The 16919-nt window shown below is 46.4% G+C and overlaps 2 non-coding genes across 2 annotated transcripts; both read left to right on the top strand.

Annotated features, from left to right (window-relative positions):
- The first annotated feature begins 9891 nt into the window (after positions 1-9891).
- On the top strand, positions 9892-9973 carry trnas-gcu (transfer RNA serine (anticodon GCU)). The gene has a single exon. It is a non-coding gene; the product is annotated as a tRNA-Ser (tRNA).
- Positions 9974-11984: 2011 nt separating this feature from the next.
- trnas-gcu (transfer RNA serine (anticodon GCU)) lies at positions 11985-12074 on the top strand. Its single transcript has one exon. It is a non-coding gene; the product is annotated as a tRNA-Ser (tRNA).
- Positions 12075-16919: the final 4845 nt, after the last annotated feature.

A 16919-nucleotide genomic window follows, 5' to 3' on the forward strand; every position in this document is an offset into this window, starting at 1 on the left:
ATTGCATTCTCCGGCAAAATGTCCTTCGTGTCCGCAATTATAACATTCCTATGCTTTAGCATGCTGCGCGCTACTTCGACCTTAATTTACCCATGCGGGGTCTTGGTGTGCCCTTACTGGGTTAATTGTGGCGCCCACTCTCTCCTGCTCTGTCGTTCTCTGTACAGACTGTTCCCGAGCTCTCGATATGCGTTTCAGAACCCACACTTCATTGTGTGCCGGGTCTGAGGGGTCGTAACTGGCACATCTTCTGTCCTGCTTCTGTGGCATGGGATACTAGTGTATGGTTCCATTTGACCGTATCGTCTGCTGATGAACGGGCGCGGGCTAACTCAGCAAATACAGCAGTAAAGTGAATCCAAAGGTGTTCAGCAAAAGCTGTTGGATGCTCTCCCTTTTTCTGTCTGCACCGGTTGAGTCCTTCTACCGCATCTCCTCTATTATAGTCAATGGCGTCTAAAATGGCTGTTTTCATGTCTTGGAGGCTACTACCTCCTACCGTTTGTGAGTTGGGAAGGGCTGAACTAACTGACGGGTCGAGGCACATAACTATGAGCGTTACCTCCTCATTCTCATCTAAACTATACATGAGGGTCTGTTGCTTCACTAGCTCGAAAAGGTGGTGTATGTCTGATGTGCGGTGGAAAGTCTCAATCTTATCGTCGGCATCTCTTAACTGGGTGATGGTTAATGGGGTTGTCTATAGAAAATCGGGTTAGTCTTCCGTGGTGACCCTGCGCTGCATGGTGATGGGGTTCATTGTGTTGGGTGCTGCCTGCGCAGTCGGTGGTGCGGGTGCTTTTCTTTTCGGAGCCTGGGGGGGGGGGGGGGGCTCTATTTTGATTTTCGGTCTCACTCATGTACCGTTGGGCCGTTTCACTGAGTTCCTGCCAATCAGGGCCGTCTTCCTGACCTAGCTGTGGGCCAAAGGTGTCTCTGAACCCATTTTGAACAGATAGCAGGGATTGCAATTTTGCAATTTGCTGCCTGCACTTGGCATGACCCACCAAACTCTGCCTCTGTCCCGTGGTGGAACTGTGGACTCCTCGGAGGGCTGCCTACAAATCATAGCACTGTTTCCTCAATTGTTCTAACTGGTTCGCTGTTCCTTCTCTTACCATCACATCACGTTGCGTGTCCTGGTAGGCCTTATCATAGTGAATTTGGAAGCTGCTACGGTGGGCGAGACAGGATTGGTGTGTCTTCTTGACATCATCCATCTCATTGTCCTTCGCCGCTAGCTGGTACCGCAGCTGCACATTTAATCTCTCGCTTGCACTAATTTCTCCCTCTCGACATCTCTCCTTCTCCTCAAGCCGCTTACGGAGTGCCCTCACGACCTCCTCCGTGACACGCAATTGCCAGACAGGACACGATTGCCATCGGCTTACGAACCTCACTTAAACGTTTCTTGTGGATCTCTGTCAGGCTGTCCCACCAAGTCTGTCCTATGCTGCCAGGAACTCTTTCCTCAGTTGCGCAAAATTCCGACCATAGGGGCCATCCTTTCCCCTTTAGGTATCTCCTAAGCTCTTCTTCCCATACGGGACACTGTTCTGATCTGTTGCTCGCTGCACCCTCGGGTGCCTGTGGATGCATAACGCGTTCCATTGCCTTCATGGCAATCCCAACAATTACTTCTGTCTCTACCGGAAATTTGGAACAAGGGGGAATAAAGCGGTGGTGCCAATACGGGTAAGGCTCAAGCTATTTTCCGGTTTACGCAACTCCCGAGAGTTTCACGCAACAAAACCTATCGAGTTTACCTTATATCACTTTGTTAGTACGCATGCAGATTACACACTCCTGCATTTTGGATGTTTGATCGATATTGGTTTCGCTTGTGGTTTCTTTTACTTTGCCAATTTGGATATCTAATTCAAACACTTTTGTGGGTTCTCCCGGAGTGACACGGTCACGTTTGGGTCAATTCCCGTCAGGTGTCGCCAATGACTGTTGCCTTTTTTCCCCCTGTCTTTTTCTGTGGCTCTGTTCCAATCATGGCAATCAGTGAGTTTGCCCTCCTTTCTTTTGGTATCTATGTTCTAATGCTCAGAGTCGCCAGGTATCAAATTATACCACCACAAGGTTCAACCGGCTATTGATCAAAGAGCCAAACACCAGTCAGTTAGATCAAGGTCAAGGATACTTTATTTACACACAATTAGTCATGCAATATAAACACTACTAGTTAACTACACCTATCGACTAAGACAACCTGTACTTAACTTCAGGCACCCGGCTTTTGTCAGAGGAACAGTGGCCGCTGTCCGATTCTGGATCTATCGAGTCTGGAGAAGTAAGTGCTGCTCAGCTAGGCTCATCTGTCTGGTAGCGAGCGTTGAACTTGGACTTGCTTCTGGTGTTGCTGCGATTGGAGATGGTCGTTGCCAGGGCGCCAGGTCCAAAAGAGGTCGAACACATGGCGAACTCTTCTTCTTATACTTGGGGGTTTTCGCGCTCTTTTGGGCGGTCCTTCAGTTTGGACCCCACTAATTGGGTGATCCCTGATCACTCTGTTCGATTCCTAACCAATAGATGGACGAGGATCTGGATGGCTGAAGGTGTGCCAAGCGGAATTGCTTTAGCTTCCCCTGAACAGGGAGTGGCGCCGAAATGTCTGGGACTGTACGGTCTCTGGAGTACCAGTCCTTTGTTTACGTGAAAATGGGCCATCAAATGCTCATCGGCCCCATCAAAACGCTAATTGGTCGGAGTTTCGATACCGTCTGGACTTCTTGCTTGCAAATATACATCTCAGGCTCTGAGCCTGGCTGAGTCTTGCCTTGTCCGTTTTAGGCTTTGCGAGTTTCTCTGTCCCTCGTTGTAAGTGGCCATCCCAGATGGCTACAAAGGCTGATTAAAACCCACCCCGATTAAATACGATTCACTCTAAATGCAGAGTACAGATCTACATAACCATCAGAATGCCGAAATACATTAAGATGCAGCACCGGAATTCAAAATGCGGCAGTACATTTTTGACATGTTTATAGATAAGGACATGCTTCATTCAATGTTAATCTCCTTAATCGCGTCAAATATCAATTGCTCTGAGATCTCTGACAATAAATATTCGTCAAATTCTGCAAACTGTCCACGAACAGCCCGCCCTTGAACCCATTTATTGTGACTTTAATTTTACTAAACCTACTTCTTTATCACAAATAAATAATAGGATTCGTGTACAGAATGTGATTCACGCAGTTTTCTGCTCTGAATTCAAATGTGATCCTTCTGTATTACGTGGTGATGGTTCTTCCGACATCCGAGGAACATCACTCCAGAACAATGGAGTGAAGCAGAAAATGAGAGTTGAGACGCTGAAAGATGGCTTCGTACGAACGGAATATGGCGTTCGACTCATCGATCAACAGTTCCAACGCACCACAGCAAAAGACCGCACGGACCTCCTCAGATGACTAAAACGGGACACAACCGACAGAGTACCGTTCGTCGTCCAGTACTTCCCTGGAGCGGAGAAACTAGGAAATCTTCTTTCCAGCCTACAACACGTCATCGACGAAGACGAACATCTTGCCAAGGTCATCCCCACACCTCCACAACTTGCCTTCAAACAACCGCGCAACGTCAAACAAACCATTGTTTGCAGCAAACTACCCAGACTTCAGAACAACGACCACGCCACCACCCTTCTCTGCCATGCCAATCTTGTCAAGATGTGCCAGATCATCGACATGGGTACCACCATTAAACATGAGAACACCACCCACCAGGTACGTGGTACATACTCGTTCGAGTTGACCAATGTTGTCTACCTCATACGCTGCAGGAAAATTTGTCCCGAAGCGTGGTATATTGGCGAGACCATGTAGATGCTTGGACAACGGATGATCGGACATGGCGCGACAATCGTCAGGCAGGAATGTTCCCTTCCAGTCGGGGAACACTTCAGCTGTCAAGGGCATTCAGGCTCTGATCTTTGGGTAAGCATTCTCCAAGGCAGCATTCAGGTCGCGCGACAACGCAGAATGCCCGAGCAGAAACTTGTAGCCAAGTTGCACACTCATTGCTACGGCCTCAACCGGGACCTTTGATCCTTGTCGCATTACATTCACCACCACCCACCATCTGGCCTGAGCTTGCAAAATCATCCTACCAACTATCCTGGCTTGGGCAATTCACACCCCTCTTAAATCTGGGATCACCCCTGCAAGTGCATGCATTCTAAGTATCGTTTTGCATCTTTGACTTTGTCGGTATATATGTTCCTGGAACCTACTTCTTCATTCACCTGAGGACGGAGCAATGCTCTGAAAGCTAGTGATTTGAAACAAACCTGTTGGACTTTAACCTGGTGTTGTAAGATATCTTGCTGTGCTCACTGCAGTCCAACGCAGGCATCTCCACATCTTATATAATTGTAACAAGACATCCTTGCTCCTGCACTGAAATGCTGTCGCGATGAAAGCCAACGTACCACTTGCCTTCTTTACCGCCTGCTGCACCTGCACGTTTATCTTCAGCGACTGGTGCACAGGGACACCCAGGTCTCGTGGCACATTCACATTTCCTAATTTATTGCCATCCACATAATAATCTACCTTCTTGTTTTTGCTACCAAAGTTGCGAACCTAACATTCATCCAAATTGTACTGCATCTGCCATTCATTTGCCCACTCACTCAACTTGTCCGAATCATGTGGAGTTACAGCAATTCTGCCTGTCAGTTGGCGTTTCGTAATAGCTGGATTCCGGTCTTGCGTGGCTATCCGTGTGGAGTTTCCACATTCTCCCCGTCTCTGCGGAAAGAGGATCTTCCGGGTGCTGCGGATTCGTACCTCATTTTAAAGCTATGCAGGCTAGGTGGATAGGCCATGGGCAATGCGTGGTGTTAGGGGAATAGGGCGGGCGGGTGTTTGTGGGGTTCTGGACAGAGGGCTGTTTCGGAGGGTCGGTGCAGACTTAATGGGCCGAATGACCTTCTTCGGAATTTGAGGGATTCTATGGATAACAAATTAGATTTGTCATGAGTTCCACATGACCTGATCCTTAAGGCGCCTGAGCGATGTTCATCATGATGTGATCAAATGTTTGTACCACGTGGTTAAAGCGATACTCAATCATCCATTCTGCTCTGTACACGTGGTTTCAGCTCCCATCGTCGTCTGTAAAGTATCTGTTGTGTCTCTGTTTGGTCCAGTTCATGAGGGTGAACTGAAAATGCTGTGATTTTTAGTTTTTAATTCATGGAGTTTAATATATTCACAGAAACAAGATGGCAGATGATGTTTGAGTGCCTGGAATAATCGAACTCCTTCTATATTGAATCCAAAGTTTACGCTCTTCAAACAAAATGCTGAGTAAGTTAAGTATTTCACTACTTGACTTAATTTCTCATACCTCCCGAATTAGAAACTGTGTCTGTTCCTCTCATTCTCTGAGCCTCGATTTCCTCGCCGTCTTCGTTGCCAGGGTGGGCCTCACACGCTGCTTCCTACCGGCTCTGCTGAATGGAGTCTTCGCTGTTCGGGGGACCGGGATTTGATTGTTATACCCCTCCCCCTGCCTTTCTAGAACTTTATCCGGCCCCCAGCCAATGAGGTCACAGTGTGTGAGTGGACCATTGAGTGGTGCCAATTTACTTAATACTACCCCAATGCGACTAACTTGGGTATTTGGTTCAGGTAGGGCCACCTTCTCAAACTCACCCCTCTCCCGAGGTGCAGCGGTTCTCAGGTTAAATCAACACCAGTCAGCTCTCCCCCTTAGAGGAGGAAACAGGCGCCGCAGTGCAGCGACTAGTGATTTTTCATTGTAACTTCATGGCTGTGTTAATGGAAACCTATGTGGTAATAAAAAAGTGGATTATTATTCGATTATTATATCTGTCAGTCTCTCTTGCTGTCTGTGTGTGATTATATATGTCAGTTTCTGTTGCTGCCAATCTGTTTCTCTCTGTGCGTGTGTGATTGTATCTGTCAGTGTCTGTTACTGTGTCTGATTGTGTGATTGTGCATGCCAGCCTCTGTTACTCTCTGTGAGTGCCTGATTCTATCTGTGAGCCTGTCATTTACCGTGTGATAGGCCTGCAATTCTTTGTTTCGGTATATGAGTATGTGGATGAATCTGTCAGCCTCGTTCTATCTGTAAGTGTGAGACAGTATCAATAAGTGTCTGCTACTGTCTGTGCCGGCGCGATTGCAGCTATCCGTGTCTGTTCCTGTCTGTGAGTTTGTGTTGTATCTATAAGTGTCTATTACAGTTTGTGAGTGTCTGATTGTGTCTGTCAGTGTATGTTACTGTCTGAGTGTGTGATTGCATCTATCAGTGTGCAGTGTTGCCGACGAATGTGTAATTTCATCTGTCGGTTTACGTTACTGTCTGTGAGTGTGTGAATGCATCGATGACTGTATCTTACTGTCTGTGAGTTGTGATTAGATCTGCCAGTATGTGTTACTGACTGCGTGTGCGACTGTATCTGTCAGTGTCTCTTACTGTCTGTGATTATATCTATCAGTGCCTGTTACAATCAGTGAGTGTACTATTGGACCTGCTAGTGTCTGTTACTGTCTGTGAGTGTGTAATTGCCTCTATCAGCGTCTGTTACAGTCTGTGGGTGATCTATTGCATCTATCAGTGTCTTTTACAGTAAGTGTGCCATTCCATCTTTTAGTGTCTGCGGCTGTCTGTGAGTGTGCAATTGCGTCTTTCCGTGTCTGTGACTGTCCGGAAGAGTGCGATTGCATCTTTCAGTGTCTGTGGGTGTGTGATTGTATCTTTCAGTGCCTGTCGCTTTCTCTAATTGTGTGGTTGTATCTGTCAGTGTCTGTGACTGTGAGTGTGTGATTGGATCTATCAGCGTGTGTCACTGTCTGTGCGTTATCATTGTATCTATCAATGTTTGATACTATTTGTGAGTGTCTGATTGTATCTGTCAGCGTTGCTTACAGTCTATGAGTGTGTGATTGTATCTGTCAGTATCTGTTACTGTCTGAGTGTGTGATTGCATCTATCTGTTTCTGAGACTGTCTCTGAGTGTGTGATTATGCGTATCGCTATATTTCACTAACTGTGAGTGTGTCTTAGTACCTGTCAGTGTATGTCACTTTTTGTGACTGTGTGATTGTATCTGCCAGTATTTGGGGTTTAACCGCTCAACGCCACCAGTTCTTCTTCGGTTACTCACTGCGCAGTCCAGGTTACCATATTCACTTCTCCCATAATTCTCTTCAGCCACCTCTCCTGGATGAACCTTCTACTGTTTGTACACTGGAGGGGTCCTTCGGCTACTTATCTGTGAGAAGATCGCATATTACATTTCCATGAAGTAAAGGAGTTGGACCACGTGGTTAAGGTGATGCACAATAATCCATTGCACGTGGATTCCAATCCCACCCTCGTCTGTAACGTGGTCAACTTTATGAGGATAAAATAAAAATGCGGTGATATGTAGCAATTGTTGAAGTGCTTGGCGGGTGGTGAATAGTAGAACACCTTGCATATTGAAACCACATTCAAAAACGATGAGGAAGTTACTTAATTCACTCTCTGCCCTAATTGCGCATACATGCTGAGTCGGAACCGTTTCTTTCCCTCAGTTCGAAACTCACGAATTCGCGCAAAAGGTAAGTTCATTAAATATAGGAGCTGAATTAAGCCATTAGACCTTTAGAGTCTGCCCTGCCATTCTATCATCGCTGATACGTTCCTTATCTGCTATCTACAATGTTACAGATGAAGAGGTCGATTGCGATATCAGCCAGAGCACCTACTCCCATGACCTCGGAGCGGGAGGAGGTACAAACAAAGAACAAAGAACAAAGAAATGTACAGCACAGGAACAGGCCCTTCGGCCCTCCAAGCCCGTGCCGACCATACTGCCCGACTAAACTACAATCTTCTACACTTCCTGGGTCCGTATCCTTCTATTCCCATCCTATTCATATATTTGTCAAGATGCCCCTTAAATGTCCCTATCGTCCCTGCCTCCACTACCTCCTCCGGTAGTGAGTTCCAGGCACCCACTACCCTCTGCGTAAAAAACTTGCCTCGTACATCTACTCTAAACTTTGCCCCTCTCACCTTAAACCTATGCCCCCTAGTAATTGACCCCTCTACCCTGGGGAAAAGCCTCTGACTATCCACTCTGTCTATGCCCCTCATAATTTTGTATACCTCTATCAGGTCGCCCCTCAACCTCCTTCGTTCCAGTGAGAACAAACCGAGTTTATTCAATCGCTCCTCATAGCTTATGCCCTCCATACCAGGCAACATTCTGGTAAATCTCTTCTGCACCCTCTCTAAAGCCTCCACATCCTTCTGGTAGTGTGGCGACCAGAATTGAACACTATACTCCAAGTGTGGCCTAACTAAGGTTCTATACAGCTGCAACATGACTTGCCAATTCTTATACTCAATGCCCCGGCCAATGAAGGCAAGCATGCCGTATGCCTTCTTGACTACCTTCTCCACCTGTGTAGCCCCTTTCAGTGATCTGTGGACCTGTACTCCTAGATCTCTTTGACTTTCAATACTCTTGAGGGTTCTACCATTCACTGTATATTCCCTACCTGCATTAGCCCTTCCAAAATGCATTACCTCACATTTGTCCAGGTTAAACTCCATCTGCCATCTCTCCGCCCAAGTCGCCAGACAATCTAAATCCTGCTGTATCCTCAGATAGTCCTCATCGCTATCCGCAATTCCACCAACCTTTGTGTCGTCTGCAAACTTACTAATCAGACCAGTTACATTTTCCTCCAAATCATTTATATATACTACAAAGAGCAAAGGTCCCAGCACTGATCCCTGTGGAACACCACTGGTCACAGCCCTCCAATTAGAAAAGCATCCCTCCATTGCTACCCTCTGCCTTCTATGGCCTAGCCAGTTCTGTATCCACCTTGCCAGTTCACCCCTGATCCCGTGTGACTTCACCTTTTGTACTAGTCTACCATGAGGGACCTTGTCAAAGGCCTTACTGAAGTCCATATAGACAACATCTACTGCCCTACCTGCATCAATCATCTTAGTGACCTCCTCGAAAAACTCGATCAAGTTAGTGAGACACGACCTCCCCTTCACAAAACCGTGCTGCCTCTCACTAATACGTCCATTTGCTTCCAAATGGGAGTAGATCCTGTCTCGAAGAATTCTCTCCAGTAATTTCCCTACCACTGAAGTAAGGCTCACCGGCCTGTAGTTCCCGGGATTATCCCTGCCACCCTTCTTAAACAGAGGAACAACATTGGCTATTCTCCAGTCCTCCGGGACATCCCCTGAAGACAGCGAGGATCCAAAGGTAATTTAGACTCCTGAGCCTAACACCTTCCATGTGATCTTGGCTGAACCCACCCTGGCCTCAACTCTACCGTCCTACCCGATCTCAATAACCCTTAAACTCCTTACCGCTAAAAATCTATCTAACTCCTCCTTAAATTTACTCACTCACCCTGCATCCAACCCACTCTGGGGTCGGGAATTCCACAGAATCACAAGTCTTTGGGAGAAGTAGTTTTTCCTCAAGTCTTTATTAAATTTGCAATCTCTTATTCTAAGGTCATGACCTCGCGTTTTAGAATGCCCCACTAGAGGAAGCATCAACTCCACGTCTACCTTATCCATACCTTTTGGCATCTTATACCCCTGAATTAGATACTTGCGCTTATATTCTGAGTGAAATACTGTTGGCTAGTCTTCCTCGTTTTGAAACTCACGGTGTCGCACAAAAACATCCGATACAACTATTACTGCGATGGCGGTAAATCGATCACTGTTCAACTGCTGAGAATGCAGCGATGCTCACCACTATACCACTATCGCTGCATTTTCAATATTGAACACCAGGATGAATAGAACGAGGCAGATATAATCCATCAGTTCATGGGTGTAAAATGAACTAAGACGTATAGACAAGCGAGCTTGCGGGACGGGGTGGCCGAGTGGTTAAGGCGATGGACTGCTAATCCATTGTGCTTTGCACGCGTGGGTTCGAATCCCATCCTCGTCGATTTTTCATCCACCGTTTCTCGAAAGTGGGACTCATTTTTCAAAGATGGATCTGCAATCACTGATGTGACAGTCTATTCAAAGTTGTCATCCCGGATTGCATCGAGTTGGGCGAGAGGAGGGACGAATGGAGGCAAGCGTGTTTGTGGTTTAACCGCTCAATGCCACCAGTTCTTCGTCGGTTACCCACAGTACAGTCGAGGTTACCGGGTTCACTTCTCCCAGAATTCTCTTCAGCCACCTCTCCTGGATGAACCTTCTCGTGTTTGTACACTGGAGGGGTTCTTCGGCTGCTTGTCTGTGTGAAGATCGCATATTAAATTTCCATGAAGTAAAGGAGGTATACCACGTGGTTAAGGTGATGCACAATAATCCATTGTGTTCTGCGCACGTGAATTCCAATCCCATCCTCGTCTGTAAAGTGGTCAACTTCATGAGGATAAAATAAAAATGCTGTGATATTTAGCTTTTGTTTAAGGGCTTGGCGGGTGGTGAATAGTAGAACGCTTTCCATATTGAAACAACGTTAAAAAACGATGAGGAAGTTACTTAAATCACTCTCTACCATAATTGCCCATAAATTCTGAGTTGGAAACCGTTTCTTTCCCTCAGTGTGAAACTCACGAATTCGCGCAAAAGATAAGTTCATAAAATATAGGAGCAGAATTAAGCCATTAGACCTTTCGAGTCTGCCCCGCCATTCTATCATCGCTGATATGTTCCTCATCTGCTATCTACAATGTTACAGGTGAAGAGGTCGATTGCGATATCAGCCAGAGCACCTCCTCCCGAGAACACATGACCTCGGAGCGGAAGTAGGCAATTTAGCCTCCTGAGCCTAACACCTTCCATGTGATCTTGGCTGATCCCATCGTGGCTGCAACTCCACCGTCCTGCCCGCTCTCCTTATTGGTAAGGAGTTGAAACGCCTTACCAATGAAAATCTCTCTAACTCCTCCTTAAATTTACTCACTCTCACTGCATCCAACGCACTGTGGGGTTGCGAATTCCACAAGTATCACAAGCCTTTGGGAGAAGTAGTTTTTCCTCAAATCTTTGTTAAATTTGCGATCTCTTATTATGACCTCGCGTTTTAGAATGCCCCACTAGAGGAAGCATCAACTCCACGTCTACCTTATCCATACCTTTTGGCATCTTATACCCCTCAATTAGATAATTGCGCATATATTCTGAGTGAAAAACTGTTGGCCAGTCTTCCTCGGTTTGAAACTCACGGTGTCACGCAAAAACATCCAATACAACTATTACTGCGATGGCGGTAAATCGATCACTGTTCAACTGCTGAGAAGGAAGCTATGCTCACCACTATGCCACTATCGTTGCATTTTCAATATTGAACGCCAGGATGAATAGAACGAGGCAGATATAATCCATCAGTTCATGGGTGCAAAATGAACGAAGACGTATAGACGTGCGAGCTTGCGAACGGGGTGGCTGAGTGGTTAAGGCGATGAACTGCTAATCCATTGTGCTCCGCACTTTATCCATACCTTCTGACATCTTTTCCTTCTCAATTAGATAATGGCGCATAAATTCTGAGTGAAAAACTGTTGGCCAGTGTTCCTCAGTTGGAAACTCACGATAAATTGCCCTTCGTGTCCAAAATTGCCCTTAGTGTTGGGTGGAGGTGTTCTTTCCAAGACCCGGTGCAGACTCAATGGGCCGAATGGCCTCCTTCTGCACTGTAAATGCTATGATAATCTATGATGAATCTAGGACAAAGGTTCGGCACAACATCGTCGTCCGAAGGGCCTGTTCTGTGCTGTATTTTTCTATGTTCTATGTGGCGCAAAAACATCCAATACAACTATTACTGCGATGGCCGGGAACAGATCCCCGGTCAACTGTTTGGTAAGCAGCTATGCTCAACACTGTACCGCCATCGCTCCATTTTAAGTTTTGGACACCAGGTTGAATAGAATGAGGCAGATAATTTCCATCAGTTCATGGATGCGAACCGCATTTAGACGTATTTGCGGCTGAGTGCGTGGGACGTGGTGGCCCAGTGGTTACGGCGATGGACTGCTGATCCATTGTGCTTTGCGCGCGTGAGTTCGAATCTCATCCTCGTGGAATTTTCATCCACTGGTTCTCTGAAGTGTCGCTCATTTATCCAAGATGGATCTGCAATCACTGATGTGACAATCTATTCCAGGTTTTCAGGCCAGATTGCATCGAGTTGGGTTAGTGGAGGGAGGAACGGAGGCAGACGTGTTGGGGCTTCACCGCCGGTTGACACCAGTTCTTCTTCGGCCGAACACAGTAGAGTCGATGTTTCCGTGTTGACCTCTCCTATAATTAAGTTCTCCCACCTCTCCCAGGTGGAATTCCTTCTGTTTGTGCATTGGAGGGGTGCCTCGGTTCCTTGTATGTGAGAAGATCAAATATTGAAGTGCCATGAAGTGAAGGAGTTGTACCACGAGGTTAAGGGATACACAATAACCCGTGGTGCTCTGCGCTCGTGGGTCCGCATCCCATCATCTTCTGTAACGTGTATGTTGCGTCTCTGTTTGGTCTATTTCATGAGGGTGAAGTAAAAATGCTGTAATTTTTAACTTTTCTTTAAGGTCTGGAGGTGGTGAATACTCGAACACTTGCCATATTCAAACCACATTAAAAAATGACGAGGAATTGACTTTATTCACTCCCCGCCCTAATAGCGCATAAATTCTGTGTTGGAAACTATTTCTTTCCCTCAGTTTGAAAGGCATGAAGTCGCGCCAAACAGATAAGTTCATCAGGTATAGAAGCAAAATTAAGCCAGTCGACCCATCGAATCTGCCCGCCATTCCATCATGGCTGAAAGGTTCCTCAGCTGCTACTTAGAATATTACAGACCAAGAGATCGATTATGATACCAGCCAGAATTCCCTGTCCCAAGGATACATGACCTCGGAGCGGGAGTAGGCAATTTAGCCTCCTGAGTCTAACACCTTCCATGTGATCTTAGCTGATCCCATCGTGGCCTCAACTCCACCGTCCTGCACGCTCTCCATAAACCTTCAACTCCTTACCAATAAAAATCTCTCTAACTCCTCCTTACATTTACTCACTCTCCCTGCATCCAACGCACTGTGGGGTTGCGAATTCCACAGAATCGCAAGCATTTGGGACACGTAGTTTTTCCTCAAATCGGTTTTAAATTTGCGATCTCTTATTCTAAGATCATGACCTCTGGCTTTAGAATGCCCCACAAGAGGAAGCATCAACTCCACGTCTACTTTATCCATACCTTCCGACATCTTATACATCTCAATTAGATAATGGCGCATAAATTCTGAATGAAAAACTGTCCGCCAGTACTCCTCAGTTTGAAACTCACGATGTCGTGCAAAAACATTCAATACAACTATTACTGCCATAGCTGGGAATCGCACCCAGATCAACTGTTTGAAAGGCAGCTGTGCTCATCACTGTACCACCATCGCTCCATTTCAAATTTTGGACACCAGGTTGAATAGAAAGAGGCAGATAATTTCCATCAGTTCATGGATGCGAACCGAATTTAAACGTATTAGCGGATGCGTGCCTGTAATGTGGTGGCCGAATGGTGAAGGCGATGGACTGCTGGTCCATTGTGCTCTGAAAACATGGGTCCGAATCCCATCCTCGTCAAATTTTCATCTAGTGTTTCTCGGAAGTGGGCTAATTTTTCCATGATGGATCTGCAATAACTGATGTGTCAATCTATTCCAATTTTTCAGGCCTTTTGCATCGAGTTGGGTTAGTGGAGGGAGGAACGAAGACAGACGTGTTGGTGCTTAACCACCCGTTGACACCTGTTCGTCTTCGGCCGAACACAGGAAAGTCGATGTTTCCGTGTTGACCTCTCCTATAATTAAGTTCTGCCACCTCTCCCAGATGAAATTCCTTCTATTTGTACATTGGAGGGGTTCCATGTCTGTGCGAAGATCAAATATTAAAGATCCATGAAGTGAAGGAGTTGTACCACGTGGTTAAGGGGATGCACCGTAACCCTTTGTGCTCTGCGCTCGTGGGTCCGTATCCCATCATCGTCTGTAACGTGTCTGTAGCGTCTCTGTCTGGTCCACTTCATGAGGGTGAAGTAAAATTGCTGTGATTTTTAGCTTTTGTTTAAGGGCTTGGAGGTGGTGAATACTCGAACACTTTCCATATTCAAACCACATGACAAAATGACGAGGAATTGACTTTATTCACTCCCCGCCCTAATAGCGCATAAATTCTGTGTTGGAAACGATTTCTTTCCTTCAGTTTGAAAGGCATGAAGTCGCGCCAAAAAGATAAGTTCATCAGGTATAGAAGCAAAATTAAGCCAGTCGATCCATCGAATCTGCCCGTCATTCCATCATGGCTGAAAGGTTCCTCAGCTGCTACTTAGAATGTTACAGACCAAGAGATCGTTTATGATATCAGCCAGAACACCTTCTCCCAAGAATACATGACCTAGGAGCGGGAGTAGGCAATTTAGCCTCCTGAGTCTAACACCTTCCATGTGATCTTAGCAAATCCCATCGAGGCCTCAACTCCACCGTCCTGCACGCACTTCCTAAACCTTCAACTCCTTACCAATAAAAATCTCTCTAACTCCTCCTTACAATTACTCACTCTCCCTGCATCCAACGCACTGTGGGGTTGCGAATTCCACAGAATCACAAGCATTTGGGACACGTAGTTTTTCCTCAAATCGGTTTTAAATTTGCGATCTCTTATACTCAGATCATGACCTCTGGTTTTAGAATGACCCACAAGAGGAAGCATCAACGCCACGTCTCCTTTATCCATACCTTCCGACATCTTATACATCTCAATTAAATAATGGCGCATAAATTCTGAGTGAAAAGCTGTTGGCGAGTCTTCCTCAGTCTGAAACTAACGATGTGGCGCAAGAACATCCAATACAACGATTACTGCGAAGGCCAGGAATCGAACCCGACTCAACTGCTTTTGGTCAGCACAGTTCAGATATTTTACTTTCGTGATGAATGGTTGTTCTGTGAAGGTGATGTGATTTCTTCTGTGATGTTGTTCTGATGGGAAAGTGGGGAGTGACTGGAATCACCTTCATAGAAGGAAGTTCGGGGCGGCAGTTTCACCTCTCTGGGAACATTGATCAACCTGTTACTGATTTCATCACACTTTGCCTCAAGTCCGACCCCGAAGAGAGTCAATCACGAGCAGAGTGGCGCCGTGGGGGCGTGCTAGGCCCATAGCCCAGAGGTCGATGGATCAATACCATCCTCTGCTGTTTATATTCTCACTCACACCAAACGGAAACAAGTGGCAATTCATCAGCAGCACATCTGCCTTTTTCTTTATTAGTATCAAAGTTTTGCTTTCAGTCTGATCCGCTCTTTGACACCTGTTCTTCAGCTACCTTCAGTACAGTCGAGGTGACTCAGTTGACTTTTCCCGGAACACTCTTCTGCCGCCTCGACTTGCTGAAAGTCCTCCTGTTTGGACACTGGAGGGGTTCTTCGGCAACTTGTCTGTGAAAGCAGCACCGGAAGTGGCTGCGGGGAGAGATTCCAGTCGCCAGAATGCAAGTCTCCAATTGGATACTTCACGTCGCTCAGATCTCAGACTCTCAATAACTTCGTGTGAGGAACAGGTAGAGCGGGAATTCAGTCCTTGTGATTAGAACAAACTGATGAATGCAGCAATGAGAAGCTGCTTAACCCCAGCGGCTTGGACAAGGATGGCACTCAGTTACAGGTCTCAGGCTGGGGTTTAAAAGTAGGAAAAGCGTATCTTGTTTGAAATGAAATGACGATGAAGACAGAATTTAAGTCTATTCATGCACGGATCTTCATTTCGACGGCAACGCGCCAGGAAGTGTTTGATAAGGTTCCCCACGGTAGGCTATTGCAGAAAATACGGAGGCTGGGGATTGAGGGTGATTTAGAGATGTGGATCAGAAATTAGCTAGCTGAAAGAAGCCAGATGGTGGTGGTTGATGGGAAATGTTCAGAATGGAGTTCAGTTAGAAGTGGCGTACCACAAGGATCTGTTCTGGGGCCGTTGCTGTTTGTCATTTTTATAAATGACCTAGAGGAGGGCGCAGAAGGGTCGGTGAGCAAATTTGCAGACGACACTAAAGTCGGTGGTGTTGTCGACAGTGCGGAAGGATGTTGCAGGATACAGAGTGACATAGATAAGCTGCAGAGCTGGGCTGAGAGGTGGCGAATGGAGTTTAATGTAGAGAAGTGTGAGGTGATTCACTTTGGAAGGAATAACAGGAATGCGGAATATTTGGCTAATGGTAAAATTCTTGGAAGTGTGGATGAGCAGAGGGATCTCGGTGTCCATGTACATAGATCCCTGAAAGTGGCCACCCAGGTTGATAGGGTTGTGAAGAAGGCCTATGGAGTGTTGGCCTTTATTGGTAGAGGGATTGAGTTCCGGAGTCATGAGGTCATGTTGCAGCTGTACAAAACTCTGGTACGGCCCCATTTGGAGTATTGCGTACAGTTCTTGTCACCTCATTATAGGAAGGACGCGGACGCTTTGGAACGGGTGCAGAGGAGATTTACCAGGATGTTGCCTGGTATGGAGGGAAAATCTTACGAGGACAGGCTGATGGACTTGAGGTTGTTTTCGTTAGAGAGAAGAAGGTTAAGAGGAGACTTAATAGAGGCGTACAAAATGATCAGGGGGTTAGATAGGGTGGACAGTGAGAGCCTTCTCCCACGGATGGGAATGGCTAGCACGAGGGGACATAGCCTTAAACTGAGGGGTAATAGATATAGGACAGAGGTCAGAGGTAGGTTCTTTACGCAAAGAGTGGTGAGGCCGTGGAATGCCCTACCTGCAACAGTAGTGAACTCACCAACATTGAGGGCATTTAAACGTTTATTGGATAAGCATATGGATAATAATGGCATAGTGTAGGTTAGATGGCTTTTGTTTTTTGACTTCCCATGTCGGTGCAACATCGTGGGCCGAAG

Source organism: Scyliorhinus torazame, chromosome 24 (assembly GCF_047496885.1).
Source record: "Scyliorhinus torazame isolate Kashiwa2021f chromosome 24, sScyTor2.1, whole genome shotgun sequence".
NCBI classification, from domain to species: Eukaryota; Metazoa; Chordata; class Chondrichthyes; order Carcharhiniformes; family Scyliorhinidae; genus Scyliorhinus; species Scyliorhinus torazame.